This window comes from Gouania willdenowi, chromosome 7, assembly GCF_900634775.1.
Source record: "Gouania willdenowi chromosome 7, fGouWil2.1, whole genome shotgun sequence".
Lineage (NCBI taxonomy): Eukaryota > Metazoa > Chordata > Actinopteri > Blenniiformes > Gobiesocidae > Gouania > Gouania willdenowi.
Window position 1 is genome coordinate 16,354,818 of NC_041050.1, and position 11,093 is coordinate 16,365,910.

At 33.0% G+C, this 11,093-nt stretch overlaps 17 non-coding genes across 17 annotated transcripts; all 17 read left to right on the forward strand.

Annotated features, from left to right (window-relative positions):
- The first annotated feature begins 313 nt into the window (after positions 1 to 313).
- LOC114467719 (U5 spliceosomal RNA) lies at positions 314 to 428 on the forward strand. Its single transcript, XR_003674544.1, has one exon. It is a non-coding gene; the product is annotated as a U5 spliceosomal RNA (small nuclear RNA).
- Positions 429 to 994: 566 nt separating this feature from the next.
- Positions 995 to 1,109, forward strand: LOC114467729 (U5 spliceosomal RNA). The gene has a single exon (XR_003674553.1). It is a non-coding gene; the product is annotated as a U5 spliceosomal RNA (small nuclear RNA).
- A 373-nt stretch (positions 1,110 to 1,482) lies between these two features.
- Positions 1,483 to 1,597, forward strand: LOC114467730 (U5 spliceosomal RNA). The gene has a single exon (XR_003674554.1). It is a non-coding gene; the product is annotated as a U5 spliceosomal RNA (small nuclear RNA).
- Positions 1,598 to 2,164: 567 nt separating this feature from the next.
- On the forward strand, positions 2,165 to 2,279 carry LOC114467731 (U5 spliceosomal RNA). The gene has a single exon (XR_003674555.1). It is a non-coding gene; the product is annotated as a U5 spliceosomal RNA (small nuclear RNA).
- A 376-nt stretch (positions 2,280 to 2,655) lies between these two features.
- LOC114467720 (U5 spliceosomal RNA) lies at positions 2,656 to 2,770 on the forward strand. Its single transcript, XR_003674545.1, has one exon. It is a non-coding gene; the product is annotated as a U5 spliceosomal RNA (small nuclear RNA).
- Positions 2,771 to 3,337: 567 nt separating this feature from the next.
- LOC114467721 (U5 spliceosomal RNA) lies at positions 3,338 to 3,452 on the forward strand. The gene has a single exon (XR_003674546.1). It is a non-coding gene; the product is annotated as a U5 spliceosomal RNA (small nuclear RNA).
- A 563-nt stretch (positions 3,453 to 4,015) lies between these two features.
- On the forward strand, positions 4,016 to 4,130 carry LOC114467723 (U5 spliceosomal RNA). The gene has a single exon (XR_003674547.1). It is a non-coding gene; the product is annotated as a U5 spliceosomal RNA (small nuclear RNA).
- A 567-nt stretch (positions 4,131 to 4,697) lies between these two features.
- Positions 4,698 to 4,812, forward strand: LOC114467732 (U5 spliceosomal RNA). Its single transcript, XR_003674556.1, has one exon. It is a non-coding gene; the product is annotated as a U5 spliceosomal RNA (small nuclear RNA).
- Positions 4,813 to 5,377: 565 nt separating this feature from the next.
- LOC114467735 (U5 spliceosomal RNA) lies at positions 5,378 to 5,492 on the forward strand. Its single transcript, XR_003674557.1, has one exon. It is a non-coding gene; the product is annotated as a U5 spliceosomal RNA (small nuclear RNA).
- Positions 5,493 to 5,869: 377 nt separating this feature from the next.
- On the forward strand, positions 5,870 to 5,984 carry LOC114467736 (U5 spliceosomal RNA). Its single transcript, XR_003674558.1, has one exon. It is a non-coding gene; the product is annotated as a U5 spliceosomal RNA (small nuclear RNA).
- A 567-nt stretch (positions 5,985 to 6,551) lies between these two features.
- On the forward strand, positions 6,552 to 6,666 carry LOC114467737 (U5 spliceosomal RNA). Its single transcript, XR_003674559.1, has one exon. It is a non-coding gene; the product is annotated as a U5 spliceosomal RNA (small nuclear RNA).
- Positions 6,667 to 7,233: 567 nt separating this feature from the next.
- LOC114467724 (U5 spliceosomal RNA) lies at positions 7,234 to 7,348 on the forward strand. The gene has a single exon (XR_003674548.1). It is a non-coding gene; the product is annotated as a U5 spliceosomal RNA (small nuclear RNA).
- A 566-nt stretch (positions 7,349 to 7,914) lies between these two features.
- LOC114467738 (U5 spliceosomal RNA) lies at positions 7,915 to 8,029 on the forward strand. The gene has a single exon (XR_003674560.1). It is a non-coding gene; the product is annotated as a U5 spliceosomal RNA (small nuclear RNA).
- A 376-nt stretch (positions 8,030 to 8,405) lies between these two features.
- Positions 8,406 to 8,520, forward strand: LOC114467725 (U5 spliceosomal RNA). The gene has a single exon (XR_003674549.1). It is a non-coding gene; the product is annotated as a U5 spliceosomal RNA (small nuclear RNA).
- Positions 8,521 to 9,085: 565 nt separating this feature from the next.
- On the forward strand, positions 9,086 to 9,200 carry LOC114467739 (U5 spliceosomal RNA). The gene has a single exon (XR_003674561.1). It is a non-coding gene; the product is annotated as a U5 spliceosomal RNA (small nuclear RNA).
- A 568-nt stretch (positions 9,201 to 9,768) lies between these two features.
- On the forward strand, positions 9,769 to 9,883 carry LOC114467726 (U5 spliceosomal RNA). Its single transcript, XR_003674550.1, has one exon. It is a non-coding gene; the product is annotated as a U5 spliceosomal RNA (small nuclear RNA).
- Positions 9,884 to 10,449: 566 nt separating this feature from the next.
- Positions 10,450 to 10,564, forward strand: LOC114467727 (U5 spliceosomal RNA). Its single transcript, XR_003674551.1, has one exon. It is a non-coding gene; the product is annotated as a U5 spliceosomal RNA (small nuclear RNA).
- Positions 10,565 to 11,093: the final 529 nt, after the last annotated feature.

The window sequence follows — 11,093 nt, forward strand, 5'->3', positions numbered from 1 at the left end:
TTTGGGCAGTTTATTTTTCGTTGAAAAATAAATTAAATTTGATTGCTGTCCTGGTAATCACTAAAGATGGTGTCTATTAAAAGGAAAATATGTGGGATAATTTGTCGTACAATTCTGATAATTCTAAAGGAATTAAAAATTATTAAAAGAAAAAAAAAAGAAACGAAACAATGTCTTTGGACTTGTTGAACTGTTTCGACTGTCATTGGAATTGGCTTGCCCTGACTTTTGGAGCCACTACTTTCTGGATACCATGATAGAGGCAAATTGTTCCAAGAAAGGCCCCCCAACACTTGTCTGTCTTCTAGCTATACCACTCTTGTTTCTCTTCATATCGTACAAATCTTTCGCCTTTTACTAAAGATTTCCGTGGAGAGGAACAATAAGAGTATGATCCAATTTTTTGATGCCCTGTGAAATACAGGGCTTCTTTTCATGTTAAAGCAATTCTTTTAGTGTTGATGGTGAGTTCAGATTGAGCACTGTAGTGTTTCTTTCTAGTAAATGGCGTTGAAAAATAAATTAAATTTGATAGCTGTCCTGGTAATCACTAAAGATGGTTTCCAATAAAATGAAAATATGTGGGATAATTTGTCGTACAATTCTGATAATTCTAAAGGAATTAAAAATTATTAAAAAAAAAAAAAGAAACGAAACAATGTCTTAGGAGTTATTGAACTGTTTCGGCAGTTTATTTTTCGTTGAAAAATAAATTAAATTTGATTGCTGTCCTGGTAATCACTAAAGATGGTGTCTATTAAAAGGAAAATATGTGGGATAATTTGTCGTACAATTCTGATAATTCTAAAGGAATTAAAAATTATTAAAAGAAAAAAAAAAGAAACGAAACAATATCTTTGGAGTTGTTGAACTGTTTCGACTGTCATTGGAATTGGCTTGCCCTGACTTTTGGAGCCACTACTTTCTGGATACCATGATAGAGGCAAATTGTTCCAAGAAAGGCCCCCCAACACTTGTCTGTCTTCTAGCTATGCCACTCTTGTTTCTCTTCATATCGTACAAATCTTTCGCCTTTTACTAAAGATTTCCGTGGAGAGGACCAATAAGAGTATGATCCAATTTTTTGATGCCCTGTGAAATACAGGGCTTCTTTTCATGTTAATGCAATTCTTTTAGTGTTGATGGTGAGTTCAGATTAAGCACTGTAGTGTTTCTTTCTAGTAAATGGCGTTGAAAAATAAATTAAATTTGATAGCTGTCCTGGTAATCACTAAAGATGGTTTCCAATAAAAGGAAAATATGTGGGATAATTTGTCGTGCAATTTTTATAATTCTAAAGGAATTAAAAATTATTAAAAAAAAAAAAAGAAACAAAACAATATCTTTGGAGTTGTTGAACTGTTTTGGCTGTCATTGGAATTGGCTTGCCCTGACTTTTGGAGCCACTACTTTCTGGATACCATGATAGAGGCAAATTGTTCCAAGAAAGGCCCCCCAACACTTGTCTGTCTTCTAGCTATGCCACTCTTGTTTCTCTTCATATCGTACAAATCTTTCGCCTTTTACTAAAGATTTCCGTGGAGAGGACCAATAAGAGTATGATCCAATTTTTTGATGCCCTGTGAAATACAGGGCTTCTTTTCATGTTAAAGCAATTCTTTTAGTGTTGATGGTGAGTTCAGATTGAGCACTGTAGTGTTTCTTTCTAGTAAATGGCGTTGAAAAATAAATTAAATTTGATAGCTGTCCTGGTAATCACTAAAGATGGTTTCCAATAAAAGGAAAATATGTGGGATAATTTGTCGTACAATTCTGATAATTCTAAAGTAATTAAAAATTATTAAAAAAAAAAAAAGAAACGAAACAATGTCTTAGGAGTTATTGAACTGTTTCGGCAGTTTATTTTTCGTTGAAAAATAAATTAAATTTGATTGCTGTCCTGGTAATCACTAAAGATGGTGTCTATTAAAAGGAAAATATGTGGGATAATTTGTCGTACAATTCTGATAATTCTAAAGGAATTAAAAATTATTAAAAGAAAAAAAAAAAGAAACGAAACAATGTCTTTGGACTTGTTGAACTGTTTCGACTGTCATTGGAATTGGCTTGCCCTGACTTTTGGAGCCACTACTTTCTGGATACCATGATAGAGGCAAATTGTTCCAAGAAAGGCCCCCCAACACTTGTCTGTCTTCTAGCTATGCCACTCTTGTTTCTCTTCATATCGTACAAATCTTTCGCCTTTTACTAAAGATTTCCGTGGAGAGGACCAATAAGAGTATGATCCAATTTTTTGATGCCCTGTGAAATACAGGGCTTCTTTTCATGTTAAAGCAATTCTTTTAGTGTTGATGGTGAGTTCAGATTGAGCACTGTAGTGTTTCTTTCTAGTAAATGGCGTTGAAAAATAAATTAAATTTGATTGCTGTCCTGGTAATCACTAAAGATGGTGTCTATTAAAAGGAAAATATGTGGGATAATTTGTCGTACAATTCTGATAATTCTAAAGGAATTAAAAATTATTAAAAGAAAAAAAAAAAGAAACGAAACAATGTCTTTGGACTTGTTGTACTGTTTCGACTGTCATTGGAATTGGCTTGCCCTGACGTTAGGAGCCACTACTTTCTGGATACCATGATAGAGGCAAATTGTTCCAAGAAAGGCCCCCCAACACTTGTCTGTCTTCTAGCTATGCCACTCTTGTTTCTCTTCATATCGTACAAATCTTTCGCCTTTTACTAAAGATTTCCGTGGAGAGGAACAATAAGAGTATGATCCAATTTTTTGATGCCCTGTGAAATACAGGGCTTCTTTTCATGTTAAAGCAATTCTTTTAGTGTTGATGGTGAGTTCAGATTGAGCACTGTAGTGTTTCTTTCAAGTAAATGGCGTTGAAAAATAAATTAAATTTGATAGCTGTCCTGGTAATCACTAAAGATGGTTTCCAATAAAAGGAAAATATGTGGGATAATTTGTCGTACAATTCTGATAATTCTAAAGTAATTAAAAATTATTAAAAAAAAAAAAAGAAACGAAACAATGTCTTAGGAGTTATTGAACTGTTTCGGCAGTTTATTTTTCGTTGAAAAATAAATTAAATTTGATTGCTGTCCTGGTAATCACTAAAGATGGTGTCTATTAAAAGGAAAATATGTGGGATAATTTGTCGTACAATTCTGATAATTCTAAAGGAATTAAAAATTATTAAAAGAAAAAAAAAAAGAAACGAAACAATGTCTTTGGACTTGTTGAACTGTTTCGACTGTCATTGGAATTGGCTTGCCCTGACTTTTGGAGCCACTACTTTCTGGATACCATGATAGAGGCAAATTGTTCCAAGAAAGGCCCCCCAACACTTGTCTGTCTTCTAGCTATGCCACTCTTGTTTCTCTTCATATCGTACAAATCTTTCGCCTTTTACTAAAGATTTCCGTGGAGAGGAACAATAAGAGTATGATCCAATTTTTTGATGCCCTGTGAAATACAGGGCTTCTTTTCATGTTAAAGCAATTCTTTTAGTGTTGATGGTGAGTTCAGATTGAGCACTGTAGTGTTTCTTTCTAGTAAATGGCGTTGAAAAATAAATTAAATTTGATAGCTGTCCTGGTAATCACTAAAGATGGTTTCCAATAAAAGGAAAATATGTGGGATAATTTGTCGTACAATTCTGATAATTCTAAAGTAATTAAAAATTATTAAAAAAAAAACAAACAAAACAATGTCTTAGGAGTTATTGAACTGTTTCGGCAGTTTATTTTTCGTTGAAAAATAAATTAAATTTGATTGCTGTCCTGGTAATCACTAAAGATGGTGTCTATTAAAAGGAAAATATGTGGGATAATTTGTCGTACAATTCTGATAATTCTAAAGGAATTAAAAATTATTAAAAGAAAAAAAAAAGAAACGAAACAATGTCTTTGGACTTGTTGAACTGTTTCGACTGTCATTGGAATTGGCTTGCCCTGACTTTTGGAGCCACTACTTTCTGGATACCATGATAGAGGCAAATTGTTCCAAGAAAGGCCCCCCAACACTTGTCTGTCTTCTAGCTATACCACTCTTGTTTCTCTTCATATCGTACAAATCTTTCGCCTTTTACTAAAGATTTCCGTGGAGAGGAACAATAAGAGTATGATCCAATTTTTTGATGCCCTGTGAAATACAGGGCTTCTTTTCATGTTAAAGCAATTCTTTTAGTGTTGATGGTGAGTTCAGATTGAGCACTGTAGTGTTTCTTTCTAGTAAATGGCGTTGAAAAATAAATTAAATTTGATAGCTGTCCTGGTAATCACTAAAGATGGTTTCCAATAAAAGGAAAATATGTGGGATAATTTGTCGTACAATTCTGATAATTCTAAAGGAATTAAAAATTATTTAAAAAAAAAAAAGAAACGAAAAAATGTCTTAGGAGTTATTGAACTGTTTCGGCAGTTTATTTTTCGTTGAAAAATAAATTAAATTTGATTGCTGTCCTGGTAATCACTAAAGATGGTGTCTATTAAAAGGAAAATATGTGGGATAATTTGTCGTACAATTCTGATAATTCTAAAGGAATTAAAAATTATTAAAAGAAAAAAAAAAAGAAACGAAACAATGTCTTTGGACTTGTTGAACTGTTTCGACTGTCATTGGAATTGGCTTGCCCTGACTTTTGGAGCCACTACTTTCTGGATACCATGATAGAGGCAAATTGTTCCAAGAAAGGCCCCCCAACACTTGTCTGTCTTCTAGCTATACCACTCTTGTTTCTCTTCATATCGTACAAATCTTTCGCCTTTTACTAAAGATTTCCGTGGAGAGGACCAATAAGAGTATGATCCAATTTTTTGATGCCCTGTGAAATACAGGGCTTCTTTTCATGTTAATGCAATTCTTTTAGTGTTGATGGTGAGTTCAGATTGAGCACTGTAGTGTTTCTTTCAAGTAAATGGTGTTAAAAAATAAATTAAATTTGATAGCTGTCCTGGTAATCACTAAAGATGGTTTCCAATAAAATGAAAATAGGTGTGATAATCTGTCGTACAATTCTGATAATTCTAAAGGAATTAAAAATTATTAAAAAAAAAAAAGAAACGAAACAATGTCTTAGGAGTTATTGAACTGTTTCGGCAGTTTATTTTTCGTTGAAAAATAAATTAAATTTGATTGCTGTCCTGGTAATCACTAAAGATGGTGTCTATTAAAAGGAAAATATGTGGGATAATTTGTCGTACAATTCTGATAATTCTAAAGGAATTAAAAATTATTAAAAGAAAAAAAAAAGAAACGAAACAATGTCTTTGGACTTGTTGAACTGTTTCGACTGTCATTGGAATTGGCTTGCCCTGACTTTTGGAGCCACTACTTTCTGGATACCATGATAGAGGCAAATTGTTCCAAGAAAGGCCCCCCAACACTTGTCTGTCTTCTAGCTATGCCACTCTTGTTTCTCTTCATATCGTACAAATCTTTCGCCTTTTACTAAAGATTTCCGTGGAGAGGACCAATAAGAGTATGATCCAATTTTTTGATGCCCTGTGAAATACAGGGCTTCTTTTCATGTTAAAGCAATTCTTTTAGTGTTGATGGTGAGTTCAGATTGAGCACTGTAGTGTTTCTTTCTAGTAAATGGCGTTGAAAAATAAATTAAATTTGATTGCTGTCCTGGTAATCACTAAAGATGGTGTCTATTAAAAGGAAAATATGTGGGATAATTTGTCGTACAATTCTGATAATTCTAAAGGAATTAAAAATTATTAAAAGAAAAAAAAAAAAGAAACGAAACAATGTCTTTGGACTTGTTGTACTGTTTCGACTGTCATTGGAATTGGCTTGCCCTGACGTTAGGAGCCACTACTTTCTGGATACCATGATAGAGGCAAATTGTTCCAAGAAAGGCCCCCCAACACTTGTCTGTCTTCTAGCTATGCCACTCTTGTTTCTCTTCATATCGTACAAATCTTTCGCCTTTTACTAAAGATTTCCGTGGAGAGGACCAATAAGAGTATGATCCAATTTTTTGATGCCCTGTGAAATACAGGGCTTCTTTTCATGTTAAAGCAATTCTTTTAGTGTTGATGGTGAGTTCAGATTGAGCACTGTAGTGTTTCTTTCTAGTGAATGGCGTTGAAAAATAAATTAAATTTGATAGCTGTCCTGGTAATCACTAAAGATGGTTTCCAATAAAAGGAAAATATGTGGGATAATTTGTCGTACAATTCTGATAATTCTAAAGGAATTAAAAATTATTAAAAAAAAAAAAAGAAACGAAACAATGTCTTAGGAGTTATTGAACTGTTTCGGCAGTTTATTTTTCGTTGAAAAATAAATTAAATTTGATTGCTGTCCTGGTAATCACTAAAGATGGTGTCTATTAAAAGGAAAATATGTGGGATAATTTGTCGTACAATTCTGATAATTCTAAAGGAATTAAAAATTATTAAAAGAAAAAAAAAAAGAAACGAAACAATGTCTTTGGACTTGTTGAACTGTTTCGACTGTCATTGGAATTGGCTTGCCCTGACTTTTGGAGCCACTACTTTCTGGATACCATGATAGAGGCAAATTGTTCCAAGAAAGGCCCCCCAACACTTGTCTGTCTTCTAGCTATACCACTCTTGTTTCTCTTCATATCGTACAAATCTTTCGCCTTTTACTAAAGATTTCCGTGGAGAGGACCAATAAGAGTATGATCCAATTTTTTGATGCCCTGTGAAATACAGGGCTTCTTTTCATGTTAATGCAATTCTTTTAGTGTTGATGGTGAGTTCAGATTGAGCACTGTAGTGTTTCTTTCAAGTAAATGGTGTTAAAAAATAAATTAAATTTGATAGCTGTCCTGGTAATCACTAAAGATGGTTTCCAATAAAATGAAAATAGGTGTGATAATCTGTCGTACAATTCTGATAATTCTAAAGGAATTAAAAATTATTAAAAAAAAAAAAAGAAACGAAACAATGTCTTAGGAGTTATTGAACTGTTTCGGCAGTTTATTTTTCGTTGAAAAATAAATTAAATTTGATTGCTGTCCTGGTAATCACTAAAGATGGTGTCTATTAAAAGGAACATATGTGGGATAATTTGTCGTACAATTCTGATAATTCTAAAGGAATTAAAAATTATTAAAAGAAAAAAAAAAAGAAACGAAACAATGTCTTTGGACTTGTTGAACTGTTTCGACTGTCATTGGAATTGGCTTGCCCTGACTTTTGGAGCCACTACTTTCTGGATACCATGATAGAGGCAAATTGTTCCAAGAAAGGCCCCCCAACACTTGTCTGTCTTCTAGCTATACCACTCTTGTTTCTCTTCATATCGTACAAATCTTTCGCCTTTTACTAAAGATTTCCGTGGAGAGGAACAATAAGAGTATGATCCAATTTTTTGATGCCCTGTGAAATACAGGGCTTCTTTTCATGTTAAAGCAATTCTTTTAGTGTTGATGGTGAGTTCAGATTGAGCACTGTAGTGTTTCTTTCAAGTAAATGGTGTTAAAAAATAAATTAAATTTGATAGCTGTCCTGGTAATCACTAAAGATAGTTTCCAATAAAATGAAAATAGGTGTGATAATCTGTCGTACAATTCTGATAATTCTAAAGGAATTAAAAATTATTAAAAAAAAAAAAAGAAACGAAACAATGTCTTAAGAGTTATTGAACTGTTTCGGCAGTTTATTTTTCGTTGAAAAATAAATTAAATTTGATTGCTGTCCTGGTAATCACTAAAGATGGTGTCTATTAAAAGGAACATATGTGGGATAATTTGTCGTACAATTCTGATAATTCTAAAGGAATTAAAAATTATTAAAAGAAAAAAAAAAGAAACGAAACAATGTCTTTGGACTTGTTGAACTGTTTCGACTGTCATTGGAATTGGCTTGCCCTGACTTTTGGAGCCACTACTTTCTGGATACCATGATAGAGGCAAATTGTTCCAAGAAAGGCCCCCCAACACTTGTCTGTCTTCTAGCTATACCACTCTTGTTTCTCTTCATATCGTACAAATCTTTCGCCTTTTACTAAAGATTTCCGTGGAGAGGACCAATAAGAGTATGATCCAATTTTTTGATGCCCTGTGAAATACAGGGCTTCTTTTCATGTTAATGCAATTCTTTTAGTGTTGATGGTGAGTTCAGATTGAGCACTGTAGTGTTTCTTTCTAGTAAATGGCGTTGAAAAATAAATTAAATTTGATTGCTGTCCTGGTAATCACTAAAGATGGTGTCTATTAAAAGGAAAATATGTGGGATAATTTGTCGTACAATTCTGATAATTCTAAAGGAATTAAAAATTATTAAAAGAAAAAAAAAAAGAAACGAAACAATGTCTTTGGACTTGTTGAACTGTTTCGACTGTCATTGGAATTGGCTTGCCCTGACTTTTGGAGCCACTACTTTCTGGATACCATGATAGAGGCAAATTGTTCCAAGAAAGGCCCCCCAACACTTGTCTGTCTTCTAGCTATGCCACTCTTGTTTCTCTTCATATCGTACAAATCTTTCGCCTTTTACTAAAGATTTCCGTGGAGAGGAACAATAAGAGTATGATCCAATTTTTTGATGCCCTGTGAAATACAGGGCTTCTTTTCATGTTAATGCAATTCTTTTAGTGTTGATGGTGAGTTCAGATTGAGCACTGTAGTGTTTCTTTCAAGTAAATGGTGTTAAAAAATAAATTAAATTTGATAGCTGTCCTGGTAATCACTAAAGATAGTTTCCAATAAAATGAAAATAGGTGTGATAATTTGTCGTACAATTCTGATAATTCTAAAGTAATTAAAAATTATTAAAAAAAAAAAAGAAACGAAACAATGTCTTAGGAGTTATTGAACTGTTTCGGCAGTTTATTTTTCGTTGAAAAATAAATTAAATTTGATTGCTGTCCTGGTAATCACTAAAGATGGTGTCTATTAAAAGGAAAATATGTGGGATAATTTGTCGTACAATTCTGATAATTCTAAAGGAATTAAAAATTATTAAAAGAAAAAAAAAAGAAACGAAACAATGTCTTTGGACTTGTTGAACTGTTTCGACTGTCATTGGAATTGGCTTGCCCTGACTTTTGGAGCCACTACTTTCTGGATACCATGATAGAGGCAAATTGTTCCAAGAAAGGCCCCCCAACACTTGTCTGTCTTCTAGCTATGCCACTCTTGTTTCTCTTCATATCGTACAAATCTTTCGCCTTTTACTAAAGATTTCCGTGGAGAGGACCAATAAGAGTATGATCCAATTTTTTGATGCCCTGTGAAATACAGGGCTTCTTTTCATGTTAAAGCAATTCTTTTAGTGTTGATGGTGAGTTCAGATTGAGCACTGTAGTGTTTCTTTCTAGTAAATGGCGTTGAAAAATAAATTAAATTTGATAGCTGTCCTGGTAATCACTAAAGATGGTTTCCAATAAAAGGAAAATATGTGGGATAATTTGTCGTACAATTCTGATAATTCTAAAGTAATTAAAAATTATTAAAAAAAAAAAAAAGAAACGAAACAATGTCTTAGGAGTTATTGAACTGTTTCGGCAGTTTATTTTTCGTTGAAAAATAAATTAAATTTGATTGCTGTCCTGGTAATCACTAAAGATGGTGTCTATTAAAAGGAAAATATGTGGGATAATTTGTCGTACAATTCTGATAATTCTAAAGGAATTAAAAATTATTAAAAGAAAAAAAAAAAGAAACGAAACAATGTCTTTGGACTTGTTGAACTGTTTCGACTGTCATTGGAATTGGCTTGCCCTGACTTTAGGAGCCACTACTTTCTGGATACCATGATAGAGGCAAATTGTTCCAAGAAAGGCCCCCCAACACTTGTCTGTCTTCTAGCTATGCCACTCTTGTTTCTCTTCATATCGTACAAATCTTTCGCCTTTTACTAAAGATTTCCGTGGAGAGGAACAATAAGAGTATGATCCAATTTTTTGATGCCCTGTGAAATACAGGGCTTCTTTTCATGTTAAAGCAATTCTTTTAGTGTTGATGGTGAGTTCAGATTGAGCACTGTAGTGTTTCTTTCTAGTAAATGGCGTTGAAAAATAAATTAAATTTGATAGCTGTCCTGGTAATCACTAAAGATGGTTTCCAATAAAAGGAAAATAGGTGTGATAATTTGTCGTACAATTCTGATAATTCTAAAGGAATTAAAAATTATTAAAAAAAAAAAAGAAACGAAACAATGTCTTAGGAGTTATTGAACTGTTTCGGCAGTTTATTTTTCGTTGAAAAATAAATTAAATTTGATTGCTGTCCTGGTAATCACTAAAGATGGTGTCTATTAAAAGGAAAATATGTGGGATAATTTGTCGTACAATTCTGATAATTCTAAAGGAATTAAAAATTATTAAAAGAAAAAAAAAAAGAAACGAAACAATGTCTTTGGACTTGTTGAACTGTTTCGACTGTCATTGGAATTGGCTTGCCCTGACTTTTGGAGCCACTACTTTCTGGATACCATGATAGAGGCAAATTGTTCCAAGAAAGGCCCCCCAACACTTGTCTGTCTTCTAGCTATACCACTCTTGTTTCTCTTCATATCGTACAAATCTTTCGCCTTTTACTAAAGATTTCCGTGGAGAGGAACAATAAGAGTATGATCCAATTTTTTGATGCCCTGTGAAATACAGGGCTTCTTTTCATGTTAAAGCAATTCTTTTAGTGTTGATGGTGAGTTCAGATTGAGCACTGTAGTGTTTCTTTCAAATAAATGGCGTTGAAAAATAAATTAAATTTGATAGCTGTCCTGGTAATCACTAAAGATGGTGTCTATTAAAAGGAAAATATGTGGGATAATTTGTCGTACAATTCTGATAATTCTAAAGGAATTAAAAATTATTAAAAAAAAAAAAAGAAACGAAACAATGTCTTAGGAGTTATTGAACTGTTTCGGCAGTTTATTTTTCGTTGAAAAATAAATTAAATTTGATTGCTGTCCTGGTAATCACTAAAGATGGTGTCTATTAAAAGGAAAATATGTGGGATAATTTGTCGTACAATTCTGATAATTCTAAAGGAATTAAAAATTATTAAAAGAAAAAAAAAAGAAACGAAACAATGTCTTTGGACTTGTTGAACTGTTTCGACTGTCATTGGAATTGGCTTGCCCTGACTTTTGGAGCCACTACTTTCTGGATACCATGATAGAGGCAAATTGTTCAAT